The following is a 14,720-nucleotide window of genomic DNA, read 5'->3' on the forward strand; positions in this document are numbered from 1 at the left end:
AGATTTGGCATATCATCATTTCGCGCCCTCATCAGGAGTGGCCTATCATCACCTCGCGCCCTCATCAGGATTTGCCTATCATCATCTCGTGCCCTTATCAGGATTGGCCTAACAGCATCTCACGCCCTCATCAGGTTTGGCCTTCCATCATCTCGAGGCCTCATCAGGTTTGGCCTATCATCATCTCGCGCCCTCATCAGATTAGGCGTACCCTTATCTCTCGCCCTCATCAGGATTTGCCTATAATCATATCGTGCCCCTATCAGGATTGGTCTAACATCATCTCACGCCCTCATCAGTTTTGGCATTCCATCATCTCGAGCCCTCATCAGATTTGGCCTACCATCATCTCACACCCTCATCAGGTTTGGCCCACCATCATCTCGCATCCTCATCAGATTTGGTGCACCTTTATCTCGTGCCCTCATCAGGTTTGGCCTATCATCTCACGCCCTCATCAGGTTTGGCATACCAACATCTCGTGTTATCTTCAGGTTTGGCCTAACATCATCTCGCACACTCACCAGGTTTGGCCCATCATCATCTTGTGCCTTCATCAGGTTTGGACTATCATCATCTCGCGTCCTCATCAGGTTTGGCCTATCATCATCTCGATCCCTCATCAGATTTGGCCTAGCATCATCTCGCGCCCTCATCAGGTTTGGCCAATCATCTCACGCCGTCATCACGTTTGGCCTATCATCTCGCGCCCTTATGAGGTTTGGCCTAAAATCATCTCGCGCCCTCATCAGATTTAGCGTAGCTTTATCTCGTGCCCTCATCAGGTTCGGCCTAACATCATCTCACATACTCATCATGTTGGACATTCCATCATCTCGCAACCTCATCAGGTTTAGCCTACCTTTATATCGAGCCCTCACCAGGTTTGGCCTATCATCATGTCGCGTACTCATCATATTTAGCATACCTTTATGTCACGCACTCATCAGGTTTGGCCTACCATCATTTCGAGCCCTCATCAGATTTGGCCTACCATCATCTCACGCCCTTATCAGGTTTGGCCAATCATCTCGCGCCCTCATCAGGTTTGGCCAATCATTTCGCGCCCTTATCAGATTTGGCAAAGCTTTATCTTGCGCCCTCATCAGGTTTGGCCTAACATCATCTTTCGTACTCATCAGGTTGGGCATTCCATCATCTCGCACCCTCATCAGGTTTGGCCTGGCATTATATTGCGCCCTCTACAGGTTTGGCCTAACATCATTTCGCGCCCTCATCAGGTTTGGCATACCATCATCTCGCGTTATCTTCAGGTTTGGCCTAACATCATCTCGCACCCTCACCAGGTTTGGCCCACCATCATCTTGTGCCTTCATCAGGTTTGGACTATCATCATCTCGTGCCCTCATCAGGCTTGGCCTATCATCATCTTGATCCCTCATCAGATTTGGCCTACCATCATCTCGCGCCCTCATCAGGTTTGGCCAATCATCATCTCGCGCCGTCATCACGTTTAGCCTATCATCTCGCGCCCTTATCAGGTTTGGCCTACCATCATCTCGCGCCCTCATCAGATTTAGCGTAGCTTTATCTCGCACCCTCACCAGGTTTGGCCTATCATCTCACGTACTCATCAGATTTAGCATACCTTTATCTCGTGCCCTCATCAGGTTTGGCCTACCATCATCTAGAGCCCTCATCAGGTTTGGCCTACCATCATCTTGCGCCCTTATCAGGTTTGGCCAATCATTTAGCGCCCTTATCCGATTTGGCGAAGCTTTATCTTGCGCCCTTATCAGGTCTGTCTTATCATAATCTCGAACCCTCATCAGGTTTGGCCTACCATCATCTCACGCCCTCATGAGGCTTAGCCAATCATCATCTCGCACCCTCATCAGGTTTGGCCTATCATCATCTCGCGCACTCATCAGGATTGGCCTAACGTAATCTCACGCCCTCATCAGGTTTGGCCTTCAATCATCTCACAGACTCATCAAGTTTGGCCTACCATCATCTCACGCCCTCATCAGGTTTGGCCTATCATCATCTCGTGGACTCATCAGGTTTGGCCCACCATCATCTCACGTTCTCATCAGGATTGGTCTAACATCCTTTCTCACCCTCCTCAAGTTTGGCCTACCATCATCGTACACGCACATCAGATTTGGCCTACCATCATATCGCGCCCTGATCAGTTTTGGCCTACCATCATCTCGCAACCTCATCAGGTTCGGCCTATCATCATCTCAGGTTTGGCGTATCATTCTTGTGCCCCAACAGCTTTGATTTATCAACATCTCGCACCTTCATCAGATTTGGCCAATCATCATCTCAAGCCATCATCAGGTTTGGCATACCTTCATCTCGTGCTCTCATAATGTTTGCCCTATCATCATCTTGTACCCTCATCAGGTTTTGTCTGCCATCATCTCGTGCCCTCATCAAGTTTGGCCTGCCATCATCTTGCACCCTCATCAAGTTTGGCCTACCATCATCTGGCGCACCACTCAGGCTTGGTCTATCATCATCACTCGCAATCATTAGGTTTGGCCTATCATCATCTCACACCCTCATCAGGTCTGTCCTACCATCATCTCAGGTTTGGACTACCATCATTTCGCGCCCTCATCAGGTTTAGCCTTCCATCATCTCGCGCCCTCTTCAGGTTTGGCCTATTATCATCTTGCGCCCTCATCAGGTTTGGCCTATTATCACCTCGCGCCCTCCTCAGGATTTGCCTGTCATCATCTTGTGCCCTTATCAGGATTGGCCTAACATCATCTCACGCCCTCATCAGGTTTGGCCTTCCATCATTTCGCGGCCTCATCAGGTTTGGCCTTCCATCATCTTGCAGCCTCATCAGGTTTGGCCTGCCATCAGCTCACGCCCTCATCAAGTTTGGCCTACCATCATTTGGCGCACCAATCAGGCTTGGCCTACCATCATCTTGTGCCATCATTAGGTTTGGCCTATCATCATATCGCGCCCTCATCAGGTCTGGCCTATCATGTCGTGCCCTCATTAGGATTTGCATATCATCATCTCGTGCCCTTATCAGGATTGGTCTAACATCATCTCACGCCCTCATCAGGTTTGTCCTTCCATCATCTCGTGGCCTCATCAGGTTTGGCCTTCCATTATCTCGTGGCCTCATCAGGTTTGGCGTACCATAATCACGAACCCTCATCAGGTTTGGCTTACCATCATCTCACGCCCTCATCAGGTTTGGCCAATCATCATCTCGCACCCTCATCAGGTTTGGCCTATCATCATCTTGCGCCCTTATCAGGATTGGCCTAACATAATCTCACGCCGTCATCAGGTTTGGCCAACCATCATCTAATGCCCTCATCAAGATTGGCCTACCATCCTTTCTCACCCTCCTCAAGTTTGGCCTACCATCATCTTGCACCCACATCAGATTTGGCCTACCATCATTTCGCGCCCTGATCAGTTTTGGCCTACCATCATCTCGCACCCTCATCAGCTTTGGCCTATCATCATCTCAGGTTTGGCATATCATTCTTGTGCCCCATCAGGTTTGATTTATCATCATCTTGCAAATTCATTAGATTTGTACTATCATCATCTCGCGACCTCATCAGGTTTGGCTTATTATCATTTCCCGTCCTCATCAGGTTTGGCCTATCAACATCTCGCACCCTCATCAGGATTGGCCTAACAACATCTCACGCCCTCATCATGATTGGACTACCATCATCTCGTACCCTCTTCATGTTTGGCCTACCATCATCTCGCGACTTCTTCAGATTGGGCCTATTATCATCTCGCACCCTCACCAGATTTGGCAAATCATCATCTTGTGCCTTCATCAGGTTTGGACTAACAACATCTCACGCCCTCATCATGATTGGACTACCATCATCTCGCGCCCTCTTCATGTTTGTCTTAACATCATCTCGCTCCCTCATCAGATTTGGTGTACCCTTATCTGGTATGGCCTATCATCATCTCAGGCCCTCATCAGGTTTGGCGTACCATCATCTCGCGCCCTCTTCAGGTTTGGCCTACCATCATCTCGCGCCCTCATCAGATTTGGCGTACCCTTATCTCGTGCCCTCATTGTGTTTGGCCTATCATCATCTCGAGCCCTCATCAGGTTTGGCCTACCATCATCTCGCGCCCTTATCAGGTTTGGCCAATCATCTCGCGCCCTTATCAGATTTGGCCTACCATCATCTCGTGCCCTCTTCAGGTTGGTCCTATCATCATCTTGTGCCCTTATCAGGATTAGCCTAACATCATCTCAGGCCCTCATCAGGTTTGGCCTTCCATCATCTCGAGTCCTCATAAGATTTGGCCAACCATCATCTGCGCCCTCATCAGGTTTGGCCTACCATCATCTCGCTCCCTCATCAGATTTGGCGTACCCTTATCTCGCGCCCTCATCAGGTTTGGCCTATCATCTCGCGCCCTCATCAGGTTTGGCCTTCCATTATCTCGCGCCCTCATCAGGTTTGGCATACCATCATCTCGCGTCCTCTTCAGGTTTGGCCTACCATCAACTGGCGCCGTCATCAGATATGACGTACCCTTATCTCGGGCCCTCATCACGTTTAGCCTACCATCATCTCGCGCCCTCATCAGATTTGGCCTATCATCATCTCGAGTCCTCATCAGGTTTGTCATACCATCATCTTGCGCATTCAACAGATTTGCCTATCATCATCTCGTGCCCTTATCAGGATTGGCCTAACATCATCTCACGCCCTCATCAGGTTTGGCCTATCATCATCTCGTGACCTCATCAGATTTGACGTACCCTTATCTCGCGTCCTTATCAGGTTTGGCCTTCCAACATCTCGCGCGCTCATCAGGTTTGGCGTACCATCATCTCGTGCTCTCATCAAGTTTGGCCTATCATCATCTCGAGCCCTCATCAGGTTTGGCCTACCATCATCTCTCATCTCTCGCCCTTATCAGGTTTGGCCTATCATCATCTCAGACCCTCATGAGGTTTGACCTATCATAATCTCACACCCTCATCAGGTTTGGCCAATCGTCATCTCGTGCCCTCATCAAGTTTGGACTACCATCATCTGGCGCACCAATCAGGCTTGGCCTGTCATCATATCGCGCCATCATTAGGTTTGGCATATCATCATCTGACGCCCTCATCAGATCTGGCCTATCTTCATCTCAGGATTGGTCTACCATTATTTCGAGCCCTCATCAGGTTTGGCCTAACATCATCTCGTGCCCTTATCAGGTTTGGTCTTCCATCATCTCACGCTCTCATGAGGATTGGCCAATCATCATCTCGCACCCTCATCAGGTTTGGCCTATAATCATCTTGCGCACTCATCAGTATTGGCCTAACATAAGCTCACGCCCTCATCAGGTTTGGCCTTCCATCATCTCGCGCAGTCATCAAGTTTGGCCTACCATCATCTCGTGCCATCATTAGGTTTGGCCTATCATCATCTCAAGCCCTCATCACGTTTAGTCTACCATCATCTCACGCCCTCATGAGGTTTGGCCTATCATCATCTCACGCCCTCATCAGGTTTGACCTATCATTATCTTGCGCCCTCATCAGGATTGGCTTACCATCCTTTCTCATCCCCCTCAAGGTTGGCCTACCATCATCTTGCACCCACATCAGATTTGACCTACCATCATTTCGCGCCCTGATCAGTTTTGGTCTACTATCATCTCGCGCCCTCATCAGGATTGGCCTAATATCATCTCACGCCCTCATCAGGTTTTGCCTTCCATCATCTCGTGCCTTCATTAGGTTTGGACTATCATCATCTCTCGCCCTCATCAGGATTAGCCTAACATCATCTCACGCCCTCATCAGGTTTGGCCTAACATCATCTCATGCCCTCAACAGGTTTGGCCTTCCATCATCTCGTGCCTTCATTAGGTTTGGACTATTATCATCTCTCTCCCTCATTAGGTTTGGCCTACCATCATCTCACGCCCTCATCAGGTTAGGCCGTCCATCATCTCGTGCCTTCATTAGGTTTGGACTATCATCATCTCGCACCCTCACCAGGTTTGGCCTATCGTCATCTCACGCCCTCATCAGGTTTGGTCTATCATTATCTCACGCCCTCATCAGGACTGGCTTACCATCCTTTCTCACTCTCTTCAAGGTTGGCTTACAATCATCTTGCGCCCTCATCAGATTTGAACTACCATAATTTCATGCCCTGATCAGTTTTGGCCTACTATCATCTCGCGCCCTCATCAGGATTGGGCTAATATCATCTCATGCCCTCATCAGGTTTTGCCTTCCATCATCTCGTGCCTTCTTTAGGTTTGGACTATCATCATCTCTCGCCCTCATCAGGATTGGCCTAACATCATCTCACGCCCTCATCAGGTTTGGCCTAACATCATCTCATGCCCTCAACAGGTTTGGCCTTCCATCATCTCGTGCCTTCATTAGGTTTGGACTATTATCATCTCTCTCCCTCATTAGGTTTGGCCTACCATCATCTCACGCCCTCATCAGGTTAGGCCGTCCATCATCTCGTGCCTTCATTAGGTTTGGACTATCATCATCTCGCACCCTCACCAGGTTTGGCCTATCGTCATCTCACGCCCTCATCAGGTTTGGTCTATCATTATCTCGCGCCCTCATCAGGACTGGCTTACCATCCTTTCTCACCCTCTTCAAGGTTGGCTTACAATCATCTTGCGCCCTCATCAGATTTGAACTACCATAATTTCATGCCCTGATCAGTTTTGGCCTACTATCATCTCGCGCCCTCATCAGGATTTTCCTAACATCATCTCACGCCCTCATCAGGTTTTGCCTTCCATCATCTCGTGCCTTCATTAGGTTTGGACTATCATCATCTGTCGCCCTCATCAGGATTGGCCTAACTTCATCTCACGCCCTCATCAGGTTTGGCCTACAATCATCTCGCTCTCTCATCAGGTTTGGCCTATCATCATCTTGAGCCCTCATCAGGATTGGCCTATCATCATATCATCATCTTGCATCCCTATGAAGTTTGGCCTATCATCATCTCGCGCCCTCATCAGGTTTGGATTATCATTATCTCGTGCCTTTATCAGGATTGGCCTACCATCATCTCACACCCTTCTCAAGTTTGGCCTACCATCATCTTGTGCCCTCATCAGGTGTGACTTATCATCTCAGGTTTTGCATATCATAATCTTGCACCCACATTAGGTTTGGCCTTTCATCATGTCGAGCCCTCATCAGGTTTGGACTACCATCATCTCGCGCCCTTATCAGGTTTGGCCACTCATGATCTCGCGCCCTCAACAGGTTTTGCCTATCATCTCGAGCCATAATTAGATTTGGCCTACCATCATCATCTCGCGCCCTCTTCCTGTTGGGCCTATCATCATCTCGCGCCCTCATCAGGTTTAGCCTATTATAATCTCAGGCATGGCCTATCTTCATCTCGTGCCTTCATTAGGTTTGGCCTATCATCATCTCTCACCTTCACCAGGCTTGGCATACCATGATCTCGCGCCCTCTTCAGGTTTGTCCTACCATCATCTCGCGCCCTCATCAGGTTTGGTCTTCCATCATCTCACGCCCTCATGAGGATTGGCCAATCATCATCTCGCACCCTCATCAGGTTTGGTCTATCATCATTTCACGCCCTCATGAGGTTTCGCCTATCATCATCTCACGCCCTCATCAGGTTTGACCTATCATTATCTTGTGCCCTCATCAGGATTGGCTTACCATCCTTTCTCACCCCCCTCAAGGTTGGCCTACCATCATCTTGCACCCACATCAGATTTGACCTACCATCATTTCGCGTCCTGATCAGTTTTGGCCTACTAACATCTCGCGCCCTCATCAGGATTGGCCTAATATCATCTCACACTCTAATCAGGTTTTGCCTTCCATCATCTCGTGCCTCGTTAGGTTTGGACTATCATCATATCTCGCCCTCATCAGGATTGGCCCAACATCATCTCACGCCCTCATCAGGTTTGGCCTAACATCATCTCATGCCCTCAACAGGTTTGGCCTTCCATCATCTCGTGCCTTCATTAGGTTTGGACTATTATCATCTCTCTCCCTCATTAGGTTTGGCCTATAGTCATCTCACGCCCTCATCAGGTTTGGCCTATCATCATCTCGAGCCCTCATCAGGATTGGCCTATCATCATATCATCATCTAGCGTCCCTATCAGGTTTGGCCTATCATCATCTCGCGCCCTCATCAGGTTTGGATTATCATTATCTCGTGCCTTCATCAGGATTGGCCTACCATCATCTCACACCCTTCTTAAGTTTGGCCTACCATCATCTTGCGCCCTCATCAGGTGTGACTTATCATCTTAGGTTTTGCATATCATAATCTTGCACCCACATTAGGTTTGGCCTATCATCTCACGCCCTCATCAGGTTTGGCCTCCTATCATCTCGCGCTCTCATCAGGTTTGGTAAACAATCATCTCGTGCCCTTATCAGGTTTGGCCACTCATGATCTCGCGCCCTCAACAGGTTTGGCCTATCATCTCGAGCCATAATTAGATTTGGCCTACCATCATCATCTCGCGCCCTCTTCCTGTTAGGCCTATCATCATCTCGCGCCCTCATCAGGTTTAGCCGCTTATAATCTCAGGCATGGCCTATCTTCACCTCGCACTCTCATCAGGTTTGGCCTATCATCATCTCTCAACCTCACGAGGCTTGGACTACCATGATCTCGCGCCGTCTTCAGATTTGTCCTACTATCATCTCGCGCCCTCATCAGATTTGGCGTAGCTTTATCTCGTGCCCTCATCAGGTTTGGCCTATCATCATCTCACGTACTCATCAGGTTGGGCATTCCATCATCTCACGCACTTATCAGGTTTGGCCTATCATAATTTCGCGCCCTCATAAGGTTTAGCCTATTATCATCTCGCACCCTCATCAGGTGTGGCCAATGATCATCTCGAGCCCTTACCAGATTTGGCCTATAATCATTTCGCGCCCTCATCATGATTAGCGTAACATCATCTCACGCACTCATCAGATTTGGTGCACCGTTATCAAATGCTCTCATCAGGTTTGGCCTATCATCATCTCTCGCCCTCATCAGGTTTGGCATACCATCATCTCGCGCTCTCATCAGGTTTGGCATACCATCATCTCGAGTCCTCTTCAGGTTTGGCCTACCATCATCACGCGCCGTCATCAGATATGGCGCACCCTTATCTCGCGTCCTCATCAGGTTTAGCCTACCATCATCTCGCGCCCTCATCAGGTTTGGCCTATCATCATCTCAAGCCCTCATCAGGTTTGGCATACCAACATCTCGCGCATTTATCAGATTTGGCCTACCATCATCTCGTGCCTTCATCTGGTTTGGACTATCATCAACTTGCGCCCTCATCAGGTTTGGCCTATGATCATCTTGCGCCCTCATCAGGTTTGGCCTATCATCATCTCGATCCCTCATCAGATTTGGCCTACCATCATCTCGAGCCCTTATCAAGTTTGGCTTACCATCATCTCGCGCCCTCTTCAGTTTTGTCCTAACATTATCTCGCGCCCTCATCAGATTGGGCGTAGCTTTATCTTGCGCCCTCATCAGGTTGGGCCTACCATTATATCGTGCCCTCATCAGATTTTGCATCCCCTAATCTGGTTTGGCCTATCATCATCTCACGCCCTCATTAGGTTTGACCTTTCATCATCTCGCGCCCTCATCAGGTTTGGCATACCATCATCTCGTGCCCTCTTCACGTTTAGCCTACCATCATCTCGCGCCCTCATCAGATTTGGCGTGCCCTTATCTAGCACTGTCATCAGATTTGGCCTACCATCATCTCGCGCCCTCATCGGGTTTGGCCTATCATCATCTCGCGCCATCATCAGATTTGGCATACCCTTATCTCGCGCCCTCATCAGGTTTGGCCTATCATCATCTCACGCTCTCATCAGGTTTGGCCTCCCATCATCTCGCGCCCTCATCAGGTTTGGCATACCATCATCTCGCGCCCTCATCAGGTTTGGCCTATCATCATCTCGAGCCCTCATCATGTTTGGCCTACCATCATCTCGCGCCATTATCAGGTTAAGCCACTCATCATCTCGCGCCCTCATCAGGTTTGGCCTACCATCTCGCGCCCTTATCAGATTTGGCCTACCATCATCTCGCGCCCTCTTCATGTTGGGCCTATCATCATCTTGCACCCTCATCAGGTTTAGCCTATTATCATCTCAGGTATGGCTTATCTTCATCTCGCACTCTCATCAGGTTTGGCCTATCATCATCTCTCACCCTCACCAGGTTTGGCCTACCATCATCTCGTGCCTTCATCAGGTTTGGACTATCATCATCTCACGCCCTCATCAGGTTTGGCCTATCATCATCTTGCACCCTCATCAGGTTTGGCCTATTATCATCTCGATCCCTCATCAGATTTGGCCTACTATCATCTCGCGCCCTCATCAGGTTTGGCTAACCATCATCTCACGTCCTCATCATGGTTGGCCTAGAATCTCGCGCCCTTATCAGTTTTGAACTACCACCATCTTGCGCCCTCTTCAGGTTTGTCCTACCATCATCTCTCGCCCTCATCAGATGTGACCTATCATCTCAGGTTTTGCATATCATAATCTTGCGCCCCCATCAGGTTTGGCATATCATTTCGCGCGCTCATCAGGTTTGATATTAGATTTGGCCAACCATCATCTCACGCCCTCATCAGTCTTGGCCTCCCATTATCCCGCGCCCTCATCAGGTTTGGCCTACCATCATTTCGCGCCCTCATCAGGTTTGGCTTATTATCATGTCGCGTCCTCATCAGGTTTGGCCTATCACCATCTCGCGCCCTCATCGTGTTTGGTCTAACATCATCTCACGCCCTCATAATGATTGGCCTACCATCATCTCACGCCCTCATCATGATTGGCCTACCATCATCTCACGCCCTCATCAGGTTTGGCCTTTCATCATCTCGTGCCTTCATTAGGTTGGGACTATCATCATCTCTGCCCTCATCACGTTTGGCATTTCATCTCACGCCCTTATCAGGTTTGGCCTAACATCATCTCGCGCCCTCTTCAGGTTTGTCCTACCATCATCTCGCGCCCTCATCAGATTTGGCAAAGCTTTATCTCGCGCCCTCATCAGGTTTGGCCTAACATCATCTCACATAGTCATCAGGTTGGGTATTCCATCATCTCACGCCCTTATCAGGTTTGGCCTATCATCATTTTGTGCCCTAATCAGGTTTAGCCTTTCATCATCTCGAGCCCTCTTCAGATTTGGCCTATCATCATTTAGCTCCCTCATCAGGTATGGCCTATCATCAACTCACGCCCTCATCAGGATTTGCCTATCATCATCTCGTGCCCTTATCAGGATTGGCCTAACATCATCTCACGCCCTCATCAGGTTTGGCCTTCCATCATCTCGAGCCCTTATCAGATTTGGCCTACCATCATCTCGCGCCCTCATCAAGTTTGGCCTACCATCATCTTGCGCTCACTTCATCAGATTTGGCATACCCTTATCTCGTGCCCTCATCAGGTTTGGCCTGCCATCATCTCGTGCCCTCATCAAGTTTGGCCTACCATCATCTCGCGCTATCATTAGGTTTGGCCTTTCATCATCTCGCGCCCTCATCAGATCTGGCCTACCATCATCTCAGGTTTGGCCTACCATCATTTCACGCCCTCATCAGGTTTGGCCTACCATCATCTCGCGCCCTCTTCTGGTTTGGCCTATCATCATCTCGCGCCCTCATCAAGTGTGGCCTATTATCACCTTGCGCCCTCATCAGGTTTAGCCTATCATCTAGTGCCCTCATCAGGTTTGGCCTATCATCATCTCGCGCCCTCATCAAGTTTGGCCAATCATCATCTTGTGCCCTCTTTAGGTATGGCCTATCATCTCGCGCCCTCATCAGGTTTGGTCTATCATCATCTCGCGCCCTCATGATGATTGGCCTACCATGTTCTCGCACCCTCATATGGTTTGGCCTACCATGATCTCTCACGCGCATAAGGTTTGGCTATCATCATCTCGCACCCCTATCAGCCATGGCCTATGATCATCTCGCGCCCTCCTCAAGTTTGGCCAAACATCATCTCGCGACCTCATCAGGGCGTCTTCATCGGGTGGCCTATCATCATTTCGCGCCCTCATCAGGTTTGGCCTATTATCACTTGGCGCCCTCATAAGGTTTGGCCTATCATCACCTCAAGTTTGGCATTTCATCATCTCGTGCCCTTATCAGATTTGGTCTATAATCATTTCGCCCCCTCATCAGGCTTGGCCTATCATCATCTTGCGCCCTCATCAGGTTTGGCTTATCATCATCTCGCGCCCTCATCAAGTTTCCCCAATCATCATCTCGCGCTCTCATAAGGTTTGGCCTATCATCATCTCAGGTTTGGCCTATCATTATCTCAGGTTTGGCCTATCATCATCTCGCACCCTCATCAGGTTTGGCCTAAAATTAAGGTTGAGTGAGTATGTTCTGTCCGAGTATGCTCGGACCGAGCTCCGAGTATTTACAGCTGCTCGGTGATAAGGTTAAATCGCTCCCGTGTGCATGATTTGCAACTGTTTGACAGCTTTATTACATGTGAGGAATGTGTAAGAAATAGACATTCCTCCCATGTAATAAAGCTGTCAAACAGTTGCAAATCATGCACACGGGAGCGATTTAACCTTATCACCGAGCAGCTGTAAATACTCGGAGCTCGGCCCAAGCATACTCGGCGAAAGGGTTAATAGAACATACTCGCTCAACACTACCTATCATCAACTGGCGCCCTCATAAGGTTTGGGCTATCATCATCTCGTGCCCTCATCAGGTTTGGCCTATCATCATCTCGCGCCCTCATCAGTTTTGGCCTATCACCATCTCGTGCCCTCATGAGGTTTCTTATATATGTCTTTCTGTAAAGGCATCACCTTCACAATCACAGCAATTAGAAGAGATGCTTATCTGGACCTGTCCCCTTCAACGGTCAGTGTCTGAAGACATAAAATGATATTCAGGTTTAGAATTTTGTACATTCTATTCCCGTTGTGAAGTCATTAGAACTGTCTTTTTTTCATGGGTCCAATTTTTAACATCAACAAAAAAATAAATTAATAAAAAGTCAAAAGCCCCTACCTCCTTTTATAATTATAAAACATACATTTAAATGGATCCTTTTATTTTATCTATATTTTCTACTGCTCTATATTTTAAAAGAAAAGACTCCTTTCATTCATTTTTGAAAGCATTAAACTACAACTCCAATGTTAGCGCAGTAGCTACCGAGGGGGGCAGAGGGGGTTGTGGCCCCGGGCTCAGCGCACTGTGGGGGCCCACCCGGATCTACGTTATTGTAACTGTATCGTCGTGTGCAGCACGCCTTTACAGTTACACTCCGGGCAGAGCAGGGAGACTGGATGTCCCTGCACTCCCTGGCGGCCGCTATGCGGCCCTTGAGCAGGAGGAGGGGGGGCCCGGTGCCAGCATCAGGCCCCCCCGCCCGTCACCGCAAGCTCAATGATGAGAGAGGGAGTGCGACGCTCCCTCTCTCATGAGTCCCCCTCTGAGTCTGACGTCAGTGACATCATCACTTGGTGCCCGGCCCGCTGTGCTGAGATGTGTGCGTTCACTCGGAGCAGCGGGGGAATGTGGAGGAGAGGTGAGTATTGTGCTTATTTATTCCTCCTATGGGGGAGATTATACTACAGACTCTGTCTATGGGGGGAGATTATACTACAGACTCTGTCTATGGGGGGGGTTATACTATATAGAGGAGCATCTGGTGCATTATACTATATGGAGGCTATTTATACAGTGTGGGGATTACAGTTAGGGTCATACAGTGTGTGAGATAATGTGGGGTCTTTGCACAGTATGGGGCCATCATACAGTGTGGGAGATAATGTGGGGTCTTTGTACAGTGTGGGAGCCATCCGTTTGGAGGCTACTAAGGGGTTGTATACTGTGGGGGGGGGTACTATACGGTGAGGGGGAATTATACTATGTATAGGAGAGGATCATATTCTGTAGAGGGGAGCTGTACATGGGGGGAGACTCAGGACATTATTAAATGTTAAATGGGCACTTATCGTTATAAGGGAACTCAGGTGATTATGACTGTCAAAGGGGCACACAGAGAGCACTATTACTTTCTAGGGGGCACAATATGGGCAATGTTTTTCTAGGGCACTTACACACGGCATTACTATATACTAGAGGTTGGTTTTACCATCTAGAGAGCACACAGTACCACACAGAAGGTGCAGTAATAGGGACGCATACAGCAACAGAGGCTCAGTATTGGGGTATTAGCAGGATGAGGCGTTTGTGCAGGTTGGGAATAGATGTGGATGGTGCCTGAAATGTAAGGAGTCAAATGTGTCTTTGTTGTGATCTCTGCAGACCTGAGACTCTGAGTCCTGGATGGAGAAGTCGTTGTGTCGGTCATGGCCAGATGGAAAAGACGGGAAAAGTGTACAATTTAATCAGAAAGAAAGTCAGCTGTAAGGTACTATATATAACTGTGCTTTGATCTCTTATATGTTCTGCAGGACTGATGTCACCATATGGTGGTAATATCAGTGCTGGTCTTTGTATAGAGATTATTTTTAGTAACCGTTGGGTCATCTGCTGAGGTTCTCCTACATCCACTATCTGGATGCGCGCGCCACCATAGTTATAGTCAGGGTTACCTGGTTAGGGGCCCACTCAGAAGTTTCGCCCCCCCCGAACCAAAACCCTAGTTACGCCTCTGTGTCAGCCCCTATACTTCCATTTCTGACCACATTAAACTACAACTCCAATGT

The sequence above is a fragment of the Phyllobates terribilis genome, unplaced genomic scaffold (assembly GCF_046119375.1).
Source record: "Phyllobates terribilis strain yellow unplaced genomic scaffold, ASM4611937v1 Scaffold_11__3_contigs__length_659146591, whole genome shotgun sequence".
Taxonomy (NCBI): Eukaryota; Metazoa; Chordata; class Amphibia; order Anura; family Dendrobatidae; genus Phyllobates; species Phyllobates terribilis.